Below are 14,711 nucleotides of genomic sequence, written 5' to 3' on the forward strand. Positions count from 1 at the left end.
GACTGACACTTAGCACACAAGCATTAGCTGTTCTCATCCTATGTCCTGGGTAAACGCATTTGCCGCATGCCATTTCCCAGGTTACATCTTTCCCAAGAATCCCTGAATTAAAACAAGCAGCTCATTTTCCCCAAAGTTGAGAGTATCCAGCGGCAGTGGACCACCCATCACATCTCCTTCAAGGTCTTCTCACCAGGAGCATGCATCCCATTACTCTTTCTTTCTTTTCACTCTCACATTTCAACATTATTATAATTTGAGTGTACAGTGGGACCCTGACTCACAGATTTTCTTTTTTTTAATATTAATTTATTTATTTTAATTGGAGTTTAATTACTTTACAATATTGTATTGGTTTTGCCATACATCAACATGAATCCACCACGGGTGTACACGTGTTCCCCATCCTGAACCCCCCTCCCTCCTCCCTCCCTGTACCATCCCTCTGGGTCATCTCAGTGCACCAGCCCCGAGTATCCAGTTTCATGCATTGAACCTGGACTGGCGATTCATTTCATATATGATATTATACATGTTTCAATGCCATTCTCCCTAATCATCCCACCCTCGCCCTCTCCCACAGAGTCCAAAAGACTGTTCTATACATCTGTGTCTCTTTTGCTGTCTCACATACAGGGTTATCATTACCATCTTTCTAAATTCCATATATTTGCATTAGTATACTGTATTGGTGTTTTTCTTTCTAGTCACAGTCAGTAACTGTCAGAAATGCAAAAACACACCTGTCACAAGGGTAAATATTAATATTTGGATCTGCTTTAAATGCATAAGGAGAAAAAAAAAAGGACCTCACAGTTTGCAAAACTACCTCATTCACAGTGGAGTCAGCACTTCTGTTTTTTCACTTGAGCCATTGTATTTTCACAGCATAAAAACGATATAGATGATCAATACACCATCAATTAAAAGCAGCAAATAAATACTACCACATTAAACACCCCTTTATCATTAAATGTTTCCTTTTGTTGAAATTAAATATTCATATTAAAAATATAAAATAACGAAAAAGCCTGACTTTGGACATCCCTGGTGGCTTAGTGGTTAAGAATCTGCCTGCCAACGCAGGGGACACAGGTTCAATACCTGGTAAGGGAGGATTCCACATGTTGCCACAGAGCAACTAAGCCCATGCACCACAACTATCGAGCCCCTTGCTCAACTGCAGCCTATGAGCTGCAGCTACTAAGCCCTGTATCACAATTGCGGAAGCTCTCATGCCCTAGAGTCCATGCTCGCAGCAAGAAAAGCCGCTGCACTGAGAAGCCCTCACACTGCAGGGAAGGGTACCCCGCACACCACAACTGGAGGAACCTGCGTGCAAAGACCCAAAGCAGTGAAAAAACATTAAAACCATTTGTAAAGAAGCCTATCTTAGAATTGTATTTTTTAAATACACAGGCAGAAAATTAAGTAAAAGAGGCATTCTCAAGTTAGCAAAGTTCTAACTCAAAGTTTCCCTATAATGACTTGGCCTAAAGACTCACCATATTTTTCAGACGTTACTTTTCAGAGTTGAAATAATTTCATAATATCTTGATTTTTTAAAAAATTTATTTGAAATTGAGCTTTGTATCTTTGGCAGTTGTTGGCAGGAATATTGGAATCCAGACACAACACAGGATCATGCCATCTAAGAACTTAATTTTCTCCTGCTATAATCAATTAAGTTTGCATTTTTAGGTCAAGATAAGTCAGTGGAAATAATTATTTTTTCCACAGATATTCATCAAAATATAGACTATCAAAACAAACTGTATAATACTGAGGATATGAAAAATAGTATTTTCTGAAATTGCAAATATAATTTGAAATAAAACCCCCAATTTTCAAGTTTTTAATTCATCCTTGTAAGTCAAGTAGATATGAAAGAGGCTCACTGGTTGACTAGAATTCACTGTAGCACAACTCATTACCCTAAAGATTTGGATAGGTCACAGTTCAAAGGATGTCCTGCAAAATTCCTTAAACAAAGATGTTCCATAAAATTTTCACATAATTTGCTTAAAACTGGAGATGCCTCTGCTCCCTTATATCAATGGTAAAATAATATTCTATTTAATTTTTTTCTTTGTATATTAAGAAATAGGTTTATCTTGTATCACCATTGAATAATCAAGGTGCCTTCTAATGATACTCTCTGAGGTCAAATTTTCAAGGACAAATTATAGGATGCTGAAGGATCCACAACCGGCAAAAGTCCATCTAGTCAAGGCTATGGTGTTTCCAGTAGTCACGTATGGATATGAGAGTTGGACCATAAAGAAAGCTGAGAGCTCAAGAACTGATGCTTTTGACCTGTGGTGTTGGAGAAGACTCTTGAGAGTCCCTTGGACTGCAAGGAGATCAAACCAGTCCATCCTAAAGAAAATCAGTCCTGAATATGCTGAAGCTGAAAGTCCAATATTTGGCCACCTGATTCAAAAAACTGACTCATTGGAAAAAACCCTGATGCTGGGAAAGATTGAAGGTGGGAGGAGAAGGGGATGACAGAGGATGAGATGATTGGATGGCATCACCAACTCAATGGACATGAGTTTGAGCTAGCTCCAGGAGTTGGTGATGGACAGGGCGGCCTGGCGTGCTGCAGTCCATGGGGTCGCAAAGAGTAGGACATGCTGAGCGACTGAACTGAACTGAACTGAACTGAAATGAAGGATCTACAAGCCTATTGTGAATCACGCTGGCCTTGTCAAAGGACACCAGGCAGTACTTGGGACCATATTTGTAGCAAAAGGAAAAATAGCCTGATAAAACAATTGCATATATTTTTTTTACATATTTTTGAAAATCAAAATATTTTAGTTGCTTAACTGGCAATAGCATACCTGCCCAATTTCCTCTTATAACCAACCTCCCAACTCAATGTTTAAGCTCAATGCTCATCTTGACACCATTGTTTTTGTTAAATCTCTGAGTCATGTCCAACACTTTGCGACCCCATGGACTGCATCCTGCCAAGCTCCTCTGTCCATGGGATTTCGAAGGCAAGAATATTGGAGTATGTTGCTATTTCTTTCTCCATCTCTTGACATTACCATGTCCTATAAGCCATTACTCTTTCTATATATATATATATATATTTTTTTTTTTTTTTGCCATGACTGCTTACATCCAAGGATTACTTACAAATTCAAACTGAAGTTAGATAAACTAGACTGAGAAACTGGTTACACTGGTCTTTGAAATGTATACTGTTAGATGTATCCGTATTCATTGTCCAGAGGCCTGCTGATTGAGCTTGGTAAGTGAAGGAAAGCTGGCATGGCATGGTGAAAAGAAGCAGACTTTGTAGTGAGATTTACTTAGATTTAAACTTTCCTCCATCACTTGCTATGTGGTTGAGTTTAGGCCAGTTATATGGCCTCTCTGACATTCAGTTTCCTCATTGTTAAAACAGAGATGATCATTCTTAGAAATGACTGATTTATGCCTATCCTGGAGTGTCTGCTCAATAATTTATAGCTGTTGAAGTTTTACAGAAATATAGGAAATGGGGAGTGTTAGTTACATTCTACTGTCTTCCATTAAGTCACAACTAGATTTTTTTTTCCTTCATTTTTAGGGCCCACTCTTTAAGGAAAGGGGCTTTGATGGATGAGTAAATGCACAAGAAGAGAGTAGGAAATCTGAATCTATGCATTGTGAACAGCAGCTTGGAGAAGAGAAAACATCACAGAGATAGGTAGTTTTGTAAAATAGTTGCAGATCCATAATGTATGAGAAATTTAGAACTATCTGTGTGATCCCAGAGAGCAAGACTGGATAGGAGAAATACTTAGGCTCAACATAAGAGAGAAGTGAAATTCCAGCCACTGAACTAGGTGTGCTATGAGATACATCTGTTCTAATACAAGCTGGCTAAGTATCTGGTCAGGGCGTTATCATCTCTATAGTGTGACTCGAATGGACTTCTGAGGTGGCGCAGTGGTAAAGAGTCTGCCTGCCAATGCAGAAGACACAGGTTCAATCCCTGGGTTTGGGAGATTCTCTGGAGTAGAAAATTGCAACCCACGCCAGTATTCTTCCCTGGAAAATTCCATGGACAGAGGAGCCAGTGGGCTGCAATCCACAGGGTTGTAAAGAGTCACGTGTCTGAGCAACTGAGCATGCATGCATGTGGCTGGAATAATAGTAAAGTGGGTTAAATTATTTGATAGCTAAGGAGCTGTCTTACCCTAAGAATCTATTTTAATGCATAAAGCATTACATAACTTAAAATGATGACTGTGTTTTCACACCAAGAAATAGAGTTCTACCAAGTATAATGAGATAATAACCACAAGACCATTATCATATCCTCATTCTCTAGTTTCCCCAAGGTCCTTTTGCCACTTAGTACTCTCTCTTCCATCCCCAAGCCAGTTTATACTCACACAATCTGGTTCCAATCTGCTTTTTCAGCATCATATTTTGCTTCCTGCTCATCCTGGGTGTAACCACATCAGGCCACCTCTTCATATATAAATGGGCCATGTCTCTCTGTTCTCCATACCTCTGTCCATCCTGTGTCTCCAAGTTTCCTCTCCTCCTTACAATCTCTCTTCTCCTCATACCCTGGCAGTGATTTTAGGAACATGACTCTTTATTTAGAAATACCAAGAGGCCCTTAAGGCCAGGGTCATGTCTCATGTCTGCCAATATCTCAAAAGACTGTATGTGAAGTCTTTTGATAATTACACAATGTTGATTTATCCCATGCATTTTTATTCAAAATAAAGAAAAACTGAAAAAAATCTTTCTTCTTTGTAGGGATTTCCAGTCATTGTCAGTTGGGCTACTATACAACTAGATATTGTTATAGCAAAGTTTAAAGACACAAAAGAGATAAAAGATGCACGCCTATTTTTTTAAATAAACTATAGACAATATAAAGACATTTCAGGCAGCGGATTTACTGTAGATGATAATTTCCAACATTTCCCAGAAAACTGTGACCACAGGCCACTCTGATTGATGGGGTCAGGCTCTGACAGAGAATCTGATTGGAGCTCCTCCTGGCTTTGACAAGGATGCCTGCACTCTTCCAAATTAGACGAGGCCTCTGCTCCCTGTTGGACACAGTCAAAGCCCACCCTGCCTGTTTAAAGAGACAGTGATTTTAGTTAAGATCCAGGACACAGACTTTGAGGATATGAACAAATCACTTTTCCCAACATCCTTCCCCCTTCATCTCTGCATTAGGAAACAAAGGTTTGGGGAAAGTTGAATATACTCAGTGTAGTCCTTGCTTTCTGACAGTCTACTCATTGACGATGACGACATGAATATCTGGCAAGCTATACCAATTGTTTCCAAGTTATTCCATTCCTAAATTGCCTTTCTCAGTGAATTGAAGGCAAAATTTCCTTGAAAGTCATAGCTGCAATTTACAAATACTTCCTGAAACCATCAAATCAACCAGCTGATCTTAACTTCATGGGGTGATTTAAACTGCAAGCTTGATCCTGCCCTGACCTCCACCTCCTCCGGGGGGATGTAGGATCCTGCCTGTTGCATGCTGTTCACTGAGATGCCGTCTTCCTTTCTCCTCCCAGAATCGTTTCTTCTCAGCATCTGAAACCAATCATATTTGGTTGCTGCCCCGATTTTGGTAACTCCTTCCTCTTGGGTTCCAATCCCCGATGCTAGCCAAATTTCTCTTATGGACGGTCTCTACTGGAAATGCTCACCTGCCTTTGGGAGTTGATACTAATCAGTGTTGTCTTTTGACAAAGCACGGGTTCCTTTTTGCCAGGGCTCCACTGCACCAAAGTACACCGATGATTCTAAGGTCGTGCCATCTTTCTCTTCACCCAATCCTTGTAATGTAATTTTGGGCGATCGTAAGGGAGTTGAGTGAAGGCACTGATGATTTAATCAATAGCATGTTAATGAAAATACTGGCCGTGACTCTACCATATAATAGATACTATACTAAGCACCGAGAAGACAGTGAGACACTCAGCTCTATGGAGTGCCCCTAGAATAAGATAAAGCTGTGTTTCCCCTTGTATTTACTTAAGTGTTAATATGCCCTTAGTGAAAGAAGTTGTCATTCAGTCGTGTTCAACTCTGCAACCCCATGGTCTATATGTAGCCCGCCAGGCTCCTCTGTCCATGGAATTCTCCAGGCCAGAATACTGGAGTGGGTTGCCATTCCCTTCTCCAACCCTGGATCTTACCAACCCAGGGATCAAACCCAGGTCTCCAGCACTGTAGGTTGATCCTTTACCATCTAAGCCACACAGGGAAACCTGGTGAAGATAGTATCATTGCTTAGATTTCTTCTTTTCTTTAGGCAAAAAAAAAAAAAAAACAACTTAAGGACTGCTCATTGGTGTCATTATCTCCACCTGGATATGCCTTGTATCCCTGCTCCACTGCTCTGGTTCAAGACAATTAATCCTAATATCCAGCCCTCCTGTGGTAATTTCTCATCTTGGCAGGTCTCTTTCTGTAATGACTAAAGGGGAGTGGCCGAGTTCCCAAAGCTTGCACTGAGCCAGATGCATGCTTCCTTCCAGACGTGAACAGCCTGGCTTTCTTCTGTCTCCTTCTTGTCCTTCCTTCCTTCCTTCCTTCCTATCACTTGGTCCATAAGTAATTTCCTGAAGCTGTTGGTAAGAAAACTTGAAAGGGACCTGACTCAGTGGTAAAGAACCCGCTTGCCAATGCAGAAGAGACGCAGATGTGATCCCTGGGTCGGGAAGGTCCCCTGGAGGAGGGCATGGCAAGCCCCTCCAGTATTCTTGCCTGGAGAATCCCATGGACTGGGGAGTCAAGGCGTGAAGTCTAGGGGTGTCTCAAAGAGTCTGACACTCTGGCCATGGACACGGGAGTCAAGGGGTGAAGTCCAGGGGTGTCTCAAAGAGTCGGACACAACAGCACAGAGACACACAGACACCTAAAGTCATGAGTCTTGCCTTCTTCCTGTCCTCTCTGCCTCCATTCTTCCTGCTTGCCTGCCTGTCTTCCTTCCTTCCTTCCTTCCTTGCTCCCTCATTTCCTCCCTCAGTTCCCTGGAAACAGTTTGACTTCAAAAACCGAAATGAAAACAAAGCTAATGAGTCACGCAGAAGCCTCCTCCAGGTTTTGCACAGTGAAGAGCTTTGGCTGCAGCCCCCCTCTAACCAAGTGTAATTAGGTGCCTGACAAATGGCAGGTAGCAGCGGAGATGGAAATCATCTCTATTATCATACTTTCCTTGCTCAGAGAAAGAGCTTCAATGTCCTAATTTTTTAACCCAATTCCAATTTCATGTTTATGAAAAGCTAGCCTCTGTCACTCCCCAGCAATCTGCTTATTGAGCATACTTTTCCGCAAGCATAATTATATCCCATCCCTTGATATGGCATCCTTTTATTTCATTTTCCTCTCCATCTCCTGCTGCGGTGACTGCCATCACAACACTTCCTGCTCTGACCAAGAGAATAGGTCATTGATTTTTTTTTTTTCCTAAAGCCAGTACCACTCTGTGAATTGGTCTTGATCCCCAGAGACAGTGAGTGTAAGAGAGAGAAATGGGGAGAGCATGATAACACAGCCATAGGACCCTGGGTCAAAGGTCCCCATCCTTTCCAACAGAGCCACATTGTTTCCTCCCTCCCCTGAAGCCATCTCCTCTAATGACAGATGCTGCTGTGTGAGTGCTTATGCTAGAAATTGGATGCCATTTATGTGTGGGCATATGATTATCATATGTACACATGAGCTTTAGCCAAGATCTGCATTTGGAAAGCAGTAAGCAACAAGGACAATATCCATTAGTCTATAATTTTGGATTGTTTTTTTCACCAGCTTAGACAGACTGTGCATCTTTTATTCACATTGGAGACAGCGTGGACAGATTGAATATTTACCAATAACTTTGCAAACCAATACTCTGTGAAGCTATATGGCATTCCTAATCTGAAGATAACAATTAGAACAGGCTGCTGAGTGTCTGGTAGGCATAGTACTCACTGCCTCTCTGCTCTGTCCCCATGATTCTTAGAACTGTACAAGCTTAGAAACAATCAGTTAATTAATTATTGAGTGAGCTCCTATTCCATGTCAAGCTCTCACCTAGGCACACGAATATAGTGATAAGGAAAGCAGAGAGCACTGTGTTTCCAGTAAAGGAAGAGGGGATGCAAAAAGATGACTTCACGTCACAATTTTAATCTAATTGTATGTGAGCTTGGTTTGGTCGATATCTTCAAATAATCACTGTGGTTTGATTTGAATGTGGAGAACATACTCTGAGTATACTTTGGATTTGGTTATCTATCTCTCTGACTATACTTTGGGCATATGCATCTATATACTCTTTTCTTATTTGCAGAAACATTGGAAACTAGTTATTTCTATGATAGAAAGTGGTGGATGCAAAGGGGAACATCGCCAGACGTTTTGTGTAGAAAACATTAGATTTGTGCCCTCCCTTGTTTTGTCTCTGTGTGTCTTTCCTTTGTTTTGTTTATTTGGTTTCACTTTTTATCCCCATAAAAATCAGCATCAATCTTCAAGATACTTTTTCTTAAGAATAAACTACATATTCCCCCATGCATAGGTTTATTTTTAATTAGAAAAATGACATCCGTTCCTCCATGTCTAGAAACGTATTGTTTGTGAGTTGTCTAAGTCTTCAATACATCAAAGATGCTCTGCACAAAGAAGTATGACTGTCATAATTACTCTGACATTATAAACACAAATTATTTCATGTTTATATAACATCCTTTCCGTCCTCTTCAAATTTCCTCATATTTTCTCAAATTTGTCAAACTAAATTTACATTATTTTCCAGTTTACCTTGAAAAATAGATGACTTTTTCTTCTATATGATTTTTATGACAAAAAACTTCATTTATACTATTTTTACTACTAAACATTTTTTAATATAAGTTTTCAAATGGAAGAATTAATTGCATACTTTTATTTGGCTGTCAATTTGTTTGCACATGTCAATTCAATTCTTATATCTTAAGCTGAAAATCTTAAGTGCTGAGAATCAAACTATGGATTTGGAAATTGCTTTCTTAATAGGTTACTTAATAGAATATTACAATGGTTATATATGGCGGTGGTGGCTCACTTGCTAAGTCATGTCCAATTCTTGTGGCCCCATGGACTGTAGCCATGCCAGTCTCCATGGGATTTCCCAGACGAGAATACTAGAGTGGGTTGCCATTTCCTTCTCCAGGGTATGTTCCCAACCCAGGGGTTGAAACTGGGTCTGCTGTATTATAGGAGGTCTCCTGCATTGCAAGCAGATTCTTTACCACTGAGGCACCAGGGAAGGTCACGTGTATGTGTGTATTCATAGGTACACATGATTCAAGATGATATGCTAAAAATGTGATAACGCAAGTCAGAATTAAATAGATGAAAAACTGTACCGTTATAATTCATAAATTACCAAAACTTGGAAGCAACAAAGATATCTTTCAGTTGGTGATGCCTAAATAATCTACGTTACATCCATTTGATGGGATATTATTTAGCACTGAGGAGAAATGAGTTATCCAGCCATGAGAAGACATGGAGAATGTTAAAGGTATTTTACTAAGTGCAAGATAACAGACTGAAAAAGACTACACACTGAATGATTCCAACTACATGAAATTCTGGAAAAGGCAAAACTATGGAGACGGTAGAGATTAGTGGTTGCTGGCGGCTATAGGGGAGGTAAGGAGGAATGAACACGTTTAGTACAGGGTGTATTTAGGGCAGAGAAAATATTCTACGTGAAACTGTAATAGTGACTACATGTCATTATACATTTGTGAAAACCCAAAGAACTATATACAAGACAGAGTGAACCCTAAAACAAACTTTGATAAACACAATAATGTTTAAGCATCCCTGCATCAGTTGCAACAAATGTACCACTCTAAGGGCTTCCCTCGGAGAAGACTATTGCATGGAAAAGCCCATGGACGGAGGAGCCTGGTGGGCTGCAGTCCATGAGGTCGCTAAGAGTCGGACACGACTGAGGGACTTCACTTTCACTTTTCACTTTCATGCATTGGAGAAGAAAATGGCAAGCCACTCCAGTGTTCTTGCCTGGAGAATCCCAGGGACGGGGGAGCCTGGTGGGCTGCTGTCTATGGGGTCGCACAGAGTCAGACACGACTGAAGCGACTTAGGAGCAGCAGCAGCAGCAAAGGCTTCCCTGGTGCTCAGCTGGTCAAGAATCTGCCTGCAATGCAGGAGACCTAGGTTCGATCTCTGGGTTGGGAAGATCCCCTGGAGAAGGGAAAGGCTACCCACTCCAGTATTCTAGCCTGGAGAATTCCATAGACTGTATTGTCCATGGGGTCAAAGAGTCAGACATGCCTGAGTGACTTTCACTCACTCACAAGGCATGAAATAGTAACAGGGGAAACTATGTGTTGATGGGGAGGGAGTGTATAAGAAGTCTCTGTACTTTCTTCTCAGTCTTTCTATAAACATGTAGCTTTTAAACATAAAGTCTATAGATAAAATGAAAAGCAATTGATGACATCCGGTAGAAAAAAGCATCACAGTATTGTACTTACTGCTTATATAAATTTAGAAAATTTATAAATTGAGGATAAGAATCAACTGATAGAGTTGCTATGATGATAGAATGACATTATCAATGTCAAATCCTTAATGAGATAGGTCATGAGCCACAGTACAATCTCAGTAAATACTAATTATTTTTATCCTTGAAATTCATAACTATTCAAATAGCATCAAAAACAGATTCCACCAAAAACAAGTATTCCTAGTAGGTTCACAATACCTTTTGAACTGTCCAGCATTTGGCATTCTACTGATCTGTCAAATAACCACAGTACATGTACCCTCCTCAAAAAAAAAAGGGAATAGAAGACGAAATTTTTTCTTTGACTTCATTTCAGAAAATACATTCTTGTCACAAGCTGACTGGACAAAGTCCTGCTATCTGTCAGCAGCACTGCTTGGGGGAAAAAAAAAAGAAAAGAAAAGAAAGTCTAATGTTCTTTTTTTATGTCACAGACTCTATAGGTACCTTAATAAGATGTTAATTCCAGTCCCAGCATCTCAGCTAATGTCATTCTCTGTTGAGACGTTCAGAAGCAGTAAGAAGCAAGACATAGCCCACTAGAATCTAGTGCTCAACACAGGTAAAACTGAGCTATTCAAGAGCTGTACGGAATCTTTCCGCTGAATGTAAGTTTGAAGGGCAGTGTTGAGTTAAATGATTCTGTTACACAAAAAGAATGCCCCATTTCATTTGGATCAAATTTTTGCTTTTGTTTCTTTTCAAACTGCACCAGAAACAACAGAGGCTGTCCAGGCAGGTGCTGAAGACCACTTCTTCCCCGTCCACTCTTGACCCACCTTGGCTTACCTGTTTCCTTCTTCTCTATCTCCAACATCAACTCTTTCTTGCTGATATTTCCCAGTCAGCTCTTTATTTCAATGACCTTTTTGACATCTGCTGGGGTATAAAACTTGGTGTCCAACTCAAATGTCAGGCATACTCAGCTTATTTCAGCACACTCCGCTGTCTCTGTGTCTAGCTCATGAAAAGAATTTTGCTTTCTCACTTCCTATTAAAAATGGTCCTGAGAGATGTCACCGCCAGATCTCTTGCCTAAGAGAGAGATTTTTTTCCTTCCCTTTTTAAATAAGTTTTACTTTATTTATTTTTCACATGCTTAGATATAAACTCAGTGGTCTAAGACACATGATGAGAAAAATTCTCAAGTCTTCCAACTTTTGGTGCTTATGCTCTGGACAGAGATGCAAGCTTTTAGCTCCTGGTACGTCCACTTGTTGTCGTGGCTGTTGTTTAGTTACTAAGTCATGTCTGACTCTTTTGTAGCCCCATGGACTGTAGCCTGCTGGGCTCCTCTGTCTATGGGATTTCCCAGGTAAGAACACTGGCGTGGGTTGCCATTTCCTTCTCCAGGGGATCTTCCTGACCCAGGGATCAAACCCATGTCTCTTGCATAGGCAGGTGGATTCTTAACTGCTGAAACAGGGAAGCCCAGTATGTCCAGTTATGGCCAGCCAGTTATATAACTGTTTTAAGAGCAATTTTGACAAATTACCACCAGGGTTCTTAAGGGAATCTTGCACAATAACAGGGTTTCCAGAATGTATTTTATTGTTTATCTGTCCAGTGGATTATTCTACTATTCCACTTAACAATCTGTGGCTGTATCTAAGAAAGCTGAATAGTAATACTCTCTTCTTGCCTCGCTGGACCATCTGTAGATCATGAATACAACAGACTTCCCCTCCCTTTCCTATATGTCTTTTTCTTAACCTAAGTGTGGATATTTAAGGACCCCTCCTTCCCTTTTTAATTCAATTTCTTTTGGCCCTTGTCTCACCCTAGCTAATGCTTTAGGAATGATTCATGCCCGTTTTGACAGTTTGACAGATTATTTTTTTTAGTGTGTGTTAATTTTTTTTTTTTTTTTTTTTTTTTTTTTTTGCTGTCTACTGAAAATTTCTGATACTGGGTAACATCAAGTATGAACAATAAACAGAACTGGTTGAAAATGAGAGAACTGTTATCAGAGAATGTTAAAAATGATCTCTTGCTTTGAACAAAATGAGCCCTTTTGGGGGAGAACTTCACAAATACAGTCCACAGACCTAGAAAAAAGGCAACGTATCCTCGATTATAAGCATTTCTTTCCACTGAGACTTTGAGACCAGTACTATTAACATTTCAAAAATTTAACCAGGATTGAATTTGCAAGGAGGAAATTTCAAGAGAATCAATTCCGTAGTGTCCCACATATTGCCACATACCACACTTGAAATGAGTTACTGTGATCTCATTATGTCTCTTCCTGAAAACCCTCTAACGGTTCTGGTTAAGACAGTTAGGTTTAAAGGACTGAAAAACCAAGACTTTTGTATCCTCATCAACTCTGTCCCCAGCTGACCAGATGAAAAAGTTACACTTTGGCCATTCTGGGTTGTGAAGATCTTTTTTGTACAGTTCTTTTTTGTATTCTGGCCACCTCTTCTTAATATCTCCTGCTTCTGTTATGTCCATGCCATTTCTGTCCTTTATTGAGCCCATCTTTGCACAAAATGTTCCCTTGGTATCTCTAATTTTCTTGAAGAGATCTCTAGTTTTTCCCATTCTATTGTTTTCCTCTATTTCTTTGCATTGATCACTGAGGAAGGCTTTCTTATCTCTCCTTGCTATTCTTTGGAATGCTGCATTCAGATGGGTATATCTTTCCTTTTCTCATTTGCTTTTCACTTCTCTTCTTTTCACAGCTATTTGTAAGGCTTCCTCAGACAACCATTTTGCTTTTTTGCATTTCTTTTCCATGGAGATGATCTTGATCCCTGTCTCCTGTACAATGTCACGAACTTCCGTCCATAGTTCATCAGGCACTCTGTCCATCAGATCTAGTCCCTTAAATCTATTTCTTACTTCCACTGTATAATCATAAGGGATTTGATTTAGGCCATACCTGAATGGTCTAGTGGTTTTCCCTACTGTCTTCAATTTAAGTCTGAATTTGACAATAAGGAGTTCATGGTCTAAGTCACAGTTAGCTCCCTGTCTTGTGTTTGCTGACTGTATAGAGTTTCTCCATCTTTGGCTGCAAAGAATATAATCAATCTGATTTCGGTGTTGACCGTCTGTTGATGTCCATGTGTAGAGTCTTCTCTTGTGTTGTTGGAAGAGGGTGTTTGCTATGACCAGTGTGTTCTCTCGGCAGAACTCTGTTAGTCTTTGCCCTGCTTCATTCTGTACACCAAGGCCAAATTTGCCTGTTACTCCAGGTGTTTCTTGATTTCCTACTTCTGCATTCCAGTCACTAAAATGAAAAGGACATCTTTTGGTGGTATTAGTTTTGGAAAGTCTTGTAAGTCTTCATAGAACCATTCAACATCAGCTTCTTCAGTGTTACTGGTCGGGGCATAGACTTGGATTATCGTGATATTGAATGGCTTGCCTTGGAAACAAACAGAGATTATTCTGTGGTTTTAAGATTGCATCCAAGTACTTCAAGTCAAATGAGCCTTAGGAAGCATCACTATGAACAAAGCTAGTTGAGGTGATGGAATTCCAGTTGAGCTATTTCAAATCCTAAAAGATGATGCTGTGAAAGTGCTGCACTCAATATGTCAGCAAATTTGGAAAACTCAGCAATGACCACAGGACTGGAAAAGGCCAGCTTTCATTCCAGTCCCTAAGAAAGGCAATGTAAAAGAATGCTCAAACTACTGCACAGTTGCACTCATCTCACACATTAGTAAAGTAATGCTCAAAATTCTCCAAGCCAGGCTTCAGCAATATGTGAACCGTGAAATTCCAATTGTTCAAGTTTTAGAAAAGGCAGAGGAACCAGAGATCAAATTGCCAACATCCGCCAGATCATCAAAAAAGCAAAAGAGTTCCAGAATAACATCTATTTCTGCTTTATTGACTATGCCAAAGCCTTTGACTGTGTGGATCACAATAAACTGTGGAAAATTCTGAAAGAGATGGGAATACCAGACCACCTGACTTGCTTCTTGAGAAAACTGTATGCAGGTCAGGAAGCAACAGTTAGAACTGGACATGGAACAACAGACTGGTTCCAAATAGGAAAGGAGTACATCAAGGCTGTATATTGTCACCCTGCTTATTTAACTTCTATGCAGAGTACATCATGAGAAATGCTGGGTTGGAAGAAGCACGAGCTGGAATCAAGATTGCTGGGAGAAATGTCTATAACCTCAGATATGCAGAT

The sequence above is a fragment of the Capra hircus genome, chromosome 21 (genome assembly GCF_001704415.2).
Source record: "Capra hircus breed San Clemente chromosome 21, ASM170441v1, whole genome shotgun sequence".
Lineage (NCBI taxonomy): Eukaryota > Metazoa > Chordata > Mammalia > Artiodactyla > Bovidae > Capra > Capra hircus.